Here is a 12776-nt window from a genome sequence, read left to right as displayed (position 1 = left end):
AGGGGGCGAAGGTACCCCCTGAGACGGACGGCAGCGTGCACCTCGGGAGAGGAGCGAAGGAAGGGGAAAGGCAGGGAAGTGAGAGGAGTGGAGAAGGGAAAAGGAAGGGCAAAGGAAAAGGAAAGAACAGAAAGCAAAGAGAAGAGGGGAAAAAAGGAAGGGTAAACCCTTTTGGGAAGAAGCAAGTTCAACAAACTTAAGTCTCGTTTCTGCCCTGGTCTGAAAGACTCACATCCACAACTCTTGGACTACCCCCTCTTAGTGCTGCAACTTTCACAGCTGGACCAGGAAAATCTGTCGCATTCGCCCTGAGTTACATTCAGCTGGTTTTGTGTAGGTGTGTACACTGGCAAGTGTAAGAGGACCACCAGAATCTAACTGTACTTACAAGAATAATGGTTGCAGCCTTAGCTCCCATGATCTCAACACTTTCTGAAAACAAATCTTGTGTGATAACACAAAACTTAATTACCTTTGAGATTTCTGACATTGCCCTGAATATGTTGTCCTTCTTATGTCAGATCCAAAGTAGCTATTCAGGGTCGACATAGTGCTTAGGGATATGGAGTAGTTGAGAACAGTCAGTGCTAGGTTAACGGTTGGACTAGATGATCTTCAAGGTCCTTTCCAACCTAGTTGATTCTGTGATCAACTAATAGATACTTTTTCTCCAACCCTCTCCATACTTTGACTGTCCCAGGTGAAAACATTGGAATGTTATTTCTATGATGACAGTAACAGTGATCATAACTAACCTATTAAGTGTAGCAACAACATATTCTCTTACAAATGATGAGTGCCAGCACCCCCAGTTCCACCCCAGAAATAAGCCATGGCACTTCGGCAGGGTTGCCTGCATGCCTTTTTCTTAAAGGAGCAATGTAGAGGCCATAATTGCCTAAAACTTAACCATAGTAATTCTTACTCTGAATCTCCCTGTGTAGACTTGGTTTTAGCACATGAGTCAGGGAATGTCTTTTTTTTTTTTTTTTTTCTTTTAAAAAACACCAAGTCAAACACCTCATGCAGGAAATCAGAGCCTGGGAGTGTGCTACGAGTGCTGGAATTCACTGATGGGCCCAGAATCAAAATATGCTGAGATGAGTCATTCTCTGTAACTTTCTTTCTGCAGAAGTGCTATTTGACTATGTTTTTCCTGAGTCAGTATGTCTCTCTTCTCTAAAGTGAGACATGACTGCTTATATCTTAAAAAGGAGTTAGATAATGGAAGTATAGAAGTGTTTTTCTTGTTCTAAGGAGTCCTGAATCCTTCAAAACATCCTTCAACCTCCCAGTGAGCTGGAGGCTGGCTAACCGGGAGCCTGCAGGCTTAGTCTGTGTCTGGAGATAGGGAAGGCTTGCTGACATGCCATCAGTAGTATGATTACTGAGTTTCTACTGTAGTCAGAGACTCCTATAAGACTCTTACCATTTATATACACTTCTCAATTGGGTACGTTTCTAAATACTGTTGCAGATCTGGTCTTAGTCTGCTATTTCAACACACTTAAGTTGCTCAGAAACTCATATACCTACCCATCAGCTGTTTTACAGTGGAGGACACCAGTCTGAAGTAAAAGATTGTTTAGAGAAGAAACAGGTTAAAATGTTCATCAACTCAATGTTGATTCAGTAAACATCTGCTATGTGTATCACCTTCCCTGCATTTGTAGTCAGTGTTGGAATATATGCATGTCTTAATGTGAAAATTAAATTTGTTTCCTGGTCCAGGAAAAGCTCGGGCACTTTTGACCTACAAAATGCAAGTGTGGCACAAATAAGTTTTTGCCCTGAAAATGCCACTCATGTTAGAACATCTTGGTGGTTGTAAATCTACCATCCTGCAGCACCCATACTAAAAGCAGCAGAACATCTGAGGTCAGATAATTAAACAGTAATATAGAGATACCACTAAATTGGGATATTTGTAGCATTTAGGAAAATATGATGACAGTTTATTTTGTTTCATTTTGGTGCTTTATGATGATTCTTTAAAAAAATAATGTACATAGTCAAAATTGATTATGTTTTCTATAGGAAATTAAAATTGTTCTGAAAAGTATTTAGCATTTGGGGACTTGCTAGACTACTGCACTGTGTATTAGAAGTATCTATGCTGTACATGTGCAATTCTGAGTGGGATTAAAAGTGCATAGGTATTTTCACTCTAATTGGGCAATTTAGCTTTAACATGCTGTATAGCATTCTTGCCCTTTACTTTAAATTACATGTAACCTCCAGGCTCTTGGTTAATATATTATTAATGCCTTGTAAGTCATTTAAGTTAGACTTTTTTCATGCCCCGTGGAATCCAGTAGAGTATGAGGTGCTAGGTTTATGGTTGGACTCTATGATCGTAAAGGTCTTTTCCAATCTAAATGATTCTATGACTCTATGATTCTATGATTTTAATATTTATTGCATTGCTATTCTAAATTGGTGGTAAGGAAGGTTTCTGATAAGTAAGATTTTCAAATGGTTTCAATATATCTTTCTATTCTTAGCCAGTTTTTATAGAAAAATTTTTATAAAATGTGTAGGGTCATTTTTGTTGACCCTGCATATAAATATCCATGGGAAATCTGTCTTCTCCAATTTCTCTAGTTGAGGAGTTGGCCTAACAAAAAATTAAGATATTTATGCTGGAAATGAGATATCTTTCTTTCTGAATGCTAGGAGAAGTGCTTACCTTATAGTTACTTACAGCGTAAATCTTCATTTGCTTTTAAGTTTCCTACTTACCTCTCAGATTTTTGTCAAATACTGCCACTTGCTGGTTTTATTCCATACCAGTAATTTAGTTTTAAAGCATTTGCTTTGTTGAAGCAATAAAAAAAACTTTTTAAAAGATCAAATAGTTAATACCTTTATCTTTTGTTTTGCTAAAAATTTAGATATAAGAAATATAAGCTCAAATCCTCTTCAGTTTAGTTTATATCTCCATGTTAACGTTCTATCTCTGGATATAAAATGAGGCATTCATGTCTTCAGATACCTGACAATGGAAATGCTTTGCATTGACTTTGGCAGATACAGAACGATGACCTAGTTTATTATTTAGGACCATTTTGGTTGACAATAGCGGTAACAGTTAAGAGGAACAGATTATCAAAATAACTGATGAAAAAGCAACATAGAAACTCATATTTGAAGTGTTTTTATTATAATATACCAGTGCAGGACTCCAAAACTTAAACACATCTTTAATTTTTTAAAGGCAGAAGCAAAACTTAGACTGGTTTTGAAAGCATATAATCTTGCCTTTTATTTCTATTATATATGCAAATTGAATGTCATGGGGTAGCTAGATGGCATGTCAGCTAATGTGCTAAACTGAGGATACCAGCTAAATAAATTATTTAACCTCGTAAATGCTTGTTCATAAGCTTTTCTCGACTGTCCAGGAAAGCTTATGCTGTACTCAGATACATACTTCTTGAAATACCTCATGCTTCTTCATAGTCAGATCAGTCAGAGGCAATATAATTTATTCTCTGACCATGGGCATTCAAGCATTTATGATATCTGCTGGCCTAGCACAGAAGACTGAGGATGTTGTCTCCACAGAAGCCAGACTCACATATCCTTCTTCCACTCAGTTGGGAAAGTGATATTGTTGATATCTTTAAAAGCAGACATAAATAAAAAACATTATATTCTCCTGAATATAATATGAATTTCTGAGGAAAATTACTCCTTCACTGGTTACATTATGAAAAAGGTTTCTTCCAAGTTCAAACAAGAGTGTACCTAGCACTGGAATGTGCTAGGGTAACTTTATTTGCCTTGTATCTTGCAGATCACCTGAACATGCGTTGTTAGTTTCTTTACAATATTACTGGGACAGATTCTATATAAACTGGCAAAAAAAGAATAGGTTCTCTTCCAAATTATCTTTGAGTATTCACTTCAACCAAGCTACCTGATGCTAGTGTATGTGTCCAAGGAAAGATGCTTACCATGTCTTGAATCAGATGGTATAACTTACATTTGTCAGATATTTCTGTTCTTTTGGACAGTGTGTTTTAATGCATCCTCCCTTTCAAGGAGAGAGTTTGTTAGGTGTATCTATAGGAAACAGACTTTGCTAACCCATTATCTGATATTTAAGAAAATGCCCATAATCTTTGTTTTTTACTAACTGTGCAATATGGATCTATTAGATCTAATTGCTTTTTTTTTTTTTTTTTGATGCCACAAAACTATCACAGATAACACAGTGGGAGTTAAACACTTGTCAAACTGCATTGGCTAGTGAAGTAAGGCTTGAAAAGTAGATAGTGCAATAGGATAACCTGCTTTTTATCCTTCCAGCTTTGAAAACAATATGCTAAGAAAAAACATTAAATAAAAATGAAAAATAATATTAAGCTCTGCTTTGGCAAGCTGCTTAAAACATAGGAAAACACAGGCCCTTACTCAATAGCTGGCTGACATATCTAGTGGAAGACTTGGCCTGTAACGATAAAGGAAAATAACAAAACTTCCCTGAAGAGACTTTACAAAAAGGAAAATGTACTTGAACCAATTAGCTCCTGGTTTCCCATATAGTACTTTTCCTTAATATCAGCATAATGGGAAATTGGGTGTGAGTAATTTAATCCCTTGCCTACACTGAGGAAATACCTCACCCAGAAGAGATTCCAGGCTATTATTTGTACTACAGCTGTGCCTGGAGGCCTCAGACAGGATCAGAGCCACCCAGACATGTTTTACAGACATAAATAAAAACCAGTGCCTTCTCTGAAGGCAGACAAATGCAGTAGGACTGTGCCCATTTCCCCGATGGGAACTGTGAGGATCCTCGGCACCTTGAGCCTAGGCCTCGCCACCGGGGTACAGGGCCAGCCCGGGAAGAGCAGAGCTGGTCCCTGAAGAGAGGGAGCTGCTGTGGGGAAAGCCAGGCCCCACTGTGAGGGCAAGAGCCCTACTTTTAAGCTGCCATTTCCAGCCTGGCCTCAGCTCAGACCCATCCCCAGGGCCCTGCCCAGCCATCCCAGGGCTGTGTCTGACCCCAGTTCCCCCAGTGGGCCTGATCTCAACCCGAACCCATGGTTCAAAATCCTGGCCCAGCCTTGGCTCATCCCAGTCCCCAGGGAGGTGTCTAATGCCCAGGGCTGGGGCTGCCCCAGTGCCCCCCAGCTCTCCTGCTCCTCCTGGCTGTGGGGTGGAACAGGCCCTGGCTGCCAGGCCCTGCCCTGCTGTCCCAGGAGCCCCTGCCACTCCTGGCCATGGGGATCCCAAATCCTAGGAAGGGCCCTGGAAGCAGTGTTGAACAAGCCCTGCTGAACTCTCCAGAGCAATGTATATGTTTTCTGTTCTTAATTTTATAAGAATGAGCATCATCAGGCAAAGCATAGTCAGCAAATCAAGTGAAGATGCTTTCCTTCTCAGCTGGTGCATGTGAGGTCCCACCTGGAAGGACACATCCCATTCTGGGCTCTCCAGATCAAAGAGGATGATGAGAAACTGGAAGGAGGACCACTAAGATGCCCAAGGGCCTTGAGTACATGACCTATGAGCATAGGCTGAGGGATCTGGGCTTGTTTCATCTGGTGAAGTGGGGAAAAGGTTATGGTCCAACAGCAACCTATGACACCTTGAAGAGAAACTACAAAAATTGATAAAGCAAAGCAATTCTTTGCAGTGGCAGATGATATATATAGCAAGGTGCAATGGCTGTAAATAGTGACTTGAAAAGTTTAGGTTGGATATTGCATAAAAGTATATTTTACCAGGATGGTAGTGTGGCACTGGCATGGGTTACACAGGAATGCTGGGAATCCTCTTTCTGAGAGATTCTCAAGATTCAGTTAGACAAAGCCATGGCTGATATGAGATAGTGCTGGCAATAGTCTTTGTCTGAGAAGGAGTCTGGCCACGAGGCCTTCAGATGCCCCCTCAGCCAACATCTCTGTGGTTTTGTCATCAGCTGACTTGCCCTTTGGAAATGCCCATCATGCTCTTAAGGATAGTGTGAGCCTACATGACTAGCTTGGGCAAGGTGCCTCACCAGCCTAAAAGGTGAGTCATGAGCAACTTTGACATGATCTGGGACAGGAATGGTCTGCTCTAGTCATCATGGCCTTAGCTTCCAGTGAAATGCAACAGTTCTTCTGAAGCACAGTCAATTTACCGTAGTTTGATTAGAGTAATAATTAAACAAAGGTCTTTGAAAAAAACAGATGTAATGTGATACTTAAACAGGACGTTCAGAAGAGAATTTCTTTTTTTTCCACATAGATTTTTGTGTTTAAAAGTAATAAACTAGAAATATACAGTTCCTCAAACTTTCAGGTCAAATACCAAAGTACACTAAGGCAAGAGGCTGTGTTCAGCTAAAGTTGTCTGAGATTTGGGCTATAAACAGACCTCCCTCAACTCATCCATGTTTTCCTGGGCTGATCAAAGTCAATAGGACTGTTCAACTAGGGTGGGCTAGCTCAGTCCTGTTCTCTCCCTCAGGGTAGTTTTGACGTCCTCTGATTGCTCCCTGGATTGCCTAATTCCTGTTTGATCTTCCTCCTTTAGTCACCTTTGATGTTCTTTCTGTTGTTGTTTGTTACCAGATCTCTGGTTAGGATTAAGTCATTTTAGACAGTAAAACATTCCTGCAAAGGGGAATACAGACAAATAAGTGCTAAAAAGAGAACAAAACATGTGTTCTTTGTTCCAGGTGGCCAACCCTAAGTTACAGTAGCAATGAAATCAGGGGTATTCATTTGTAACTCAGGTTATTGTGTCATGACCAAAATTTCATGTCTGCCATATATGCTCTCTTCTTATTGGCCCTTGAATTTTAGAATGACCTGTCAGAGAGGAAAACAGCCTCTCCAGATGCAAGGTTTAGATAAGAATAACAGAGCCTGCTTAAGAAACAAATGGAGAAAAACCCTGTAGCAATGCTGGTACCTTTAGCATGAAAATCAATGTAATGTACAATTCTCTTCAGTTGCACAGACAGTAATTATATTCTCAATGATCCTTGTTATGCATCCTCCACTCTCCTCCACTAATCATTCTGTCCTACACTCATCCACAAAATGAACTTTTGGTTGGTTTGGTCTTCTTTGTTACTTTTTGCATAGCCTGTGAAAAGCAAACTTACTCCCATCCATTTCTGACTGGAAGTGAATGATATCTTTAAAATATGGCTGGGTTATATGTGTTAAGGTTCTATTATTTGTCCTTATCATATCATTCGAAACTTTAGTTAGTTGGAAGAATTTTAGAAAATTAGCAAATTTTACACTTTTTTTCTGTTGATTTTTCTGGTTTTCTTTGTTTTTATTTTATTGTCAGTTCTCATGCTACTCACTGCCTTTTTCCTCTAGCAGAATGACAACAGCTAGAAAAAGCTGTCAATAATAAGGATGAGGGAGGAAGGGTTTTTTTAAACTTACTTTTTTGTTTTATCAAAAAACAAAATATTTAAAAAATCCAGTGCAATTAAAATGTTCCATTCATTTGAAATGTTTTGTAGTAAAGATACATCATATTTCAATCTGAAACTTTAACTTATGTCTTTGGTCCCCACTGAAAAATGAAACTCTTTTTATTGCAAATATGCACCAAATGTCTCTTACCTGACAAATATATATTGAACCAGTAGCAAAATGGCATATTATAATTAGCACAGTATTTTTTCAATTATGTTGAAATATAATTGCATTGCAATTCAATTAGCTAAATCTAATCCAGAATTTTGTGGAGAAGCAGACAAGAAAATAACTTGTCCTCTTTAACAGTTATCTATTAACAAACTGACAGTTGACTGGCATTTTAGTACAAAATACTAGCCCTTAAAATAAAAAGAACCAAATCTCAGTATGATATATAAGATCATCTGAACAACATACTTCTAGTATTTTAGTTTGTAACTTTTGCAGAGGCACCAGAATTAAAAGGACACAGTCATTAATTCTTCATTTCAGACTTCCGTTTTCATCCTTCTTAATGTTTTCCCTGCCCTTTTTCTCCAAGGCACAAAGATTTAGGTGTTAGACTTGTAAAACAGAACGTTAGAAGGTTCTTGAGCGATTCCCAATTCCATTTTCTATTTTTGAGTCACTGTGTTCATTTTATGTGATTGTTATAAATTTGTGTAATTAAAAAAAATATTGAGGAAGGTGAAACCCAGTGGCACAAAAGCAGAAGGGTTGTTCCTTTATGTGAATGCTGGGGTCTGGAGCAGTTAGTGGTTAAGAGAGTCGTAGCAGGGAGCTGGGAGTCACATCTCAGCAGGGCTCAGAGAGCCTTCTGGGATCAAGGGGCCTAAGCAAGGGCTGAGTCAGTGACTCAGAAAGTCATTGGTTAGCTTGGAAGTAAGGACATGTTTGCAAGAAGCACAAGGGACCATCTGTACAATCTTTTTTTATTTCTCTTCTAGCTGCTTTGAGCCTTCCCTGTTTAAAAAATAAAACTCCTACTTTTGTTCAAAACCCGTCTTTTTGTGTGTTTAAAATCTTTTTGGTCTTCTTTGGAGAGCTTACTGTGAGAAGAACACCTAGGCAGATCCTCTTCAAAGCCAGCTCAGGACCTTGTCACACACACATTTTGAAGTCCTGCTTATCAAAGTCATAGTTGCTGTTGACTTCAGTGAGATTTCAAGGGAGTGAACTTGCAACATTTAAAACAGATCATTTAATAGGTGAGTATTAATAATAACAGGTAGCATATAGATTTTACTTTTTATCTATGGATTTGTTTGCAAATGGCATTTAACTATGTGGATCAGATTTCTTAGGAAATAGTGGATCAATTCAAATTGCAGCTTGAAAGATCAAGGTTTAGCCAGGATTTTCAAATTGAAGCATGTAAGAACAATAATTTTCCAGAGTGCTGAGCACCTCTGTTCAGACAGCCTCTGAGCATGTGTAGGCAAGATGCACCATGGGATGGTTTGCATGATTCCTATCTATAGATAAGGTCACATCATGTGCAATGCTAGCAGCCTCACCTGGATCAGCATGTCTGATTAGAGGCACAACCTTTGCCATGAATATTGCTATCGCTTCTTGCTTATTTACCCACCTACCCGGAAAAATATTCTCTTTTTATCCCAGTCAGTTCCAAACTGCTTATAATCATAGGCAGTCATACAAGTTATGACTACAAAAACCTAGCAGTTCAGCTGATCATGCAATATCTGTTTTTAGACATACTACAATTTTGCTCCTAATTTTAAATATTTGCATCAGTTGTCCTACAGTAAATGCAATTGCTTAAAAAGATCACTCCTTTCTTTCTCCTGGAATGAATTACTCTTCCAGTGTATTCCAGACCTGCCTCCTGGGATGGAAATTCAGTTTATGTAATTTTCAGAAATTGTCCTCACGTGTATTTTGATAACCATAGATGATGCAAATGAGAAAGTAGAATAACTGAAAGTGAACTTCAAAAGATTTTTTTTTCTTAAGAAAGTAACATATAACTAAGGAGGTGAGAATATGAAAAATTTACACCTGACAGAAATAAGTTTGTCCTGAACAGGCTTCAATTAGTTAGATTTGCTGCTATTACTGTTGGCATGCTCCTGCGTGGAGCAGCAAAACTAGATTTTACTGTGAACTGTTTGCAGTTTACTGAAAGTGTTAGTGAAATGTGAGCTAAAAGATAAAGTTCTTCCTTGGTCCAAGAGGCATACCACAGAAAGGCTCTCCTGATCCATCTTTTCTTTGGAAACATGAAGTTTTGGGGTATCAAGTATTTTTAATCAGAGGAGACTAACTCTAAAAATGTGTCTGGGTACATAGACATGAGACGTGAATAGGTATGGTGTCATGTCTATTCAAAAGAGCTGAGATGTCTATTTTAGCAATAAAGGTTAGCTATTACTCATATCAGAGTGGAGACCTAGGCTTACACATGTCTCTTGGTGGAGGTGTAAATATTGATCTGAATGTGGCTCACACATCTTGGGCATCCATCCAGGCAGAGCCTGAGGGCTCTGGGCCATGGCCAGGGATTTTGTGAGGCAGCACACTTCACAAGTTAAGATTATGTGCCTCTATGTACACACTAGTCTTTTATGCTAATGTTACAAGAAAAAATTAAATCTAAAGCTTCATGCATGTGGATAATAAATCTCTTTAGGAATGATGTCTCAGGCAAGGACAACATGGTCCATACAGAGAAAGATTTAAATATGTGAAAATCTCAAAACTTGTTTTCATCTTGCTACATCTCCTTAATGTGTAAATCCAGTAATGACTTGTGTACTTCTGCTCTCTCTTTATAAAAGCCATGGTCAGTGAAGAATGGAGTATAAGCAATTCTGTATGTTAAGAGGGTCACTGAATAGCTGGTTCTTTGTAAACTGTATTATTTACTAACAGCACACTACTCAGATCCTATTGAATATAACACGTTTACTTACATTAATTCAGGTAACAAAACCATTTAAAAATAACCACAGCCAGCTCATGTCCACCTCAAAAATGGAAAAAGCATGCGGCTACTTGCAGTGTTCCCATTGTAAGTAATTGCTGCATATAAATTAATGTCACATTTTCATGGCAAATAACCATACACTAAGAGTGTTCTCTAAAGTGTAATTTGAAGCAGTTAGTGCTGTGGTCACCCCAGTGACCCCTCTGCTGCAGCTGCTGGCTATCAGTGAGGCATAGCAGGACAAGCATCACCGGAGGAGTCAGGAGCAAGGCACATCCTCATGTGGGGCTACAAGATCTGACAAAGAAGATACTCTGGTCCCCTCTGTTATTCAGGGGGATACTCACTCTTCCTTTAAGTGTCAAATGAAAATTGGGTGCTTGAGTAAAATTATGGGTGCCCACAAATGCAGATCATGCAACACACACTGTTTCAGAGTCGGAGAAAGAAACCTCATCACTAATGCCAACAATACAGTTGGTTGCTCCTCAGACATGCTCAATGGGAAGTGCAGCCCTAACTTTTGGTGTGCAGTAGGAGACAGAATGTTGGTTTTTTCAGTGAAGCATTGTTTGACTTTTCCATGTTAAGAATTTCTTATTTTCAGATCATAAAGGCGGGACATATCTGAAGCTAATTTAACATTAAAGCTTCTCTCATTGACAGCCTAAATCATGTAGCAAAAGGAGCAAAACTTCCAGACAGGGCAGGCCCAGAGCCTAATGCAAAAACAAGGAATAAGTGTAGGTGCTAATACATGAATCTCAGAAAACCCAAAACCCCTTCTGAGCAACTTCCCCTGGGTGTGCCTGCATCCTCCAGCTCCACCATATTGTGCATCCTTTTTCATCTCGGAAGAGTTGTGAAATCACAGAACAAGTGTTCCTATCTTTTTTGTTACTTTCTCCATTTTATATGCCTGCATTTTTGATGGTCTGACTCTGTCCTGTTTCTTTTACTTTTTACTGATTCTGTGTACTTGTTCTGCAGCTTTTTATTCTTCTGGTTTGATCCTTTCCACAGACAGTTTGGCTTATCGTGCTCTTCGGAAGCATTTGTGAGAGGAGTGATTTTCAATGTAGTCAGTGAAGCCCGGAGAATCCAAAAATCATTCCTAACAGTCCATGAGAGGTAGTTAAGAAACAGTAGGCTCAGGAAGGATTAAGTCAAAGTTCAAGAAGGATTAAGTCCACAGGCACAGAGCAAGGGCCCATTGATCGTAACAGTGGAAAAATAGTCTTACAGGACCAGAGGAGTTGGCTTATATCCTTTGGCAAGAGGATTTCTCAGAAGAAATACTAATATTGGCAGGAAACAGAAGCGGGGAGTGGGCATTAACTACTTCAGCTACTGCTGATCAAATGACTACTAATGTAGAGAACACAATGGTTTTATGTACTCAGCATCATACTAGCTCACTGGCATATTCAGTCAGGTCTAGCTGTATCTACCTGTTGTCTGGTCACAGTGATCCATTTTACTGGAGAAGAGGTTACAAAATTGTAGGCTTATATTTACAGGTAAATATATTATTTATATTCAATGTACAGCAATTTGCCTGCTTACCAGGATTAAACACTGCCATATTTAATCCTTTTGTCCCATAGCTCTAGACTGCATACGAATGTATTTTCATATTAGAAGAATATTGTCATGCATTAATAGTAAAAGTTCTGGTACTCAGAACTAGTATCAGAAATAATTTTATAAATAATATACGTATATGTGGTGCAAAAATGTATTGTTGACTTTCTCATGAGAGCTACTAAAGGACACTATGACTGAAAATATCTGGGCAAGAAAAATCTAGAATATTACTAATAAATACATAAAATAAAACAAAATCACAGCTTAAGAAGGGATTTGTAGTATTTATGTTTCCCAGCCAGCACTATCTATTGAGATTCAGAGGGAAACTTCTCTTTAGGAATGTTATCCCTCAGCTGCTTTGTAAGCAGTTCAGGGCTTTTTCTGCAAAGAGACTGACCCTGGCCGTTGTCCCAGGTAGGTTACTGTGCCATGGTGTGGAGATCACCATCTTGATCCAGTACAGCAATTTCTACATAACAAGTGGTTTTTAGAGAGGGGGCGAGTGGGATGACAAATCAGACAAGCTGCCGTGACTGAAATCTTGAATTACTTTTCCGTGTTCACTCTCCATTTGAGTAGGTTTTTCTTATTTATTGGTTCCAAAAGTGAGGATTTATTGGTTCCAAAAGCAAGGATGCAAACATATTTGACCTGTTGCCCATCTGTCACAAAAAGCTGAATTCTGACTATTCCAGATCTCAAAAAAAAATTGAGAATTGCTTGCCAATTCTCTCCCATATGATATTATTTCATTTGGTATTAATGTCACCAGACTGTTGTAGGTTCCTTCCTCT

This window comes from Strix uralensis, chromosome 3 (genome assembly GCF_047716275.1).
Source record: "Strix uralensis isolate ZFMK-TIS-50842 chromosome 3, bStrUra1, whole genome shotgun sequence".
In the NCBI taxonomy this organism is placed as follows: Eukaryota; Metazoa; Chordata; class Aves; order Strigiformes; family Strigidae; genus Strix; species Strix uralensis.
Note: the sequence above shows the minus strand (reverse complement) of the source record.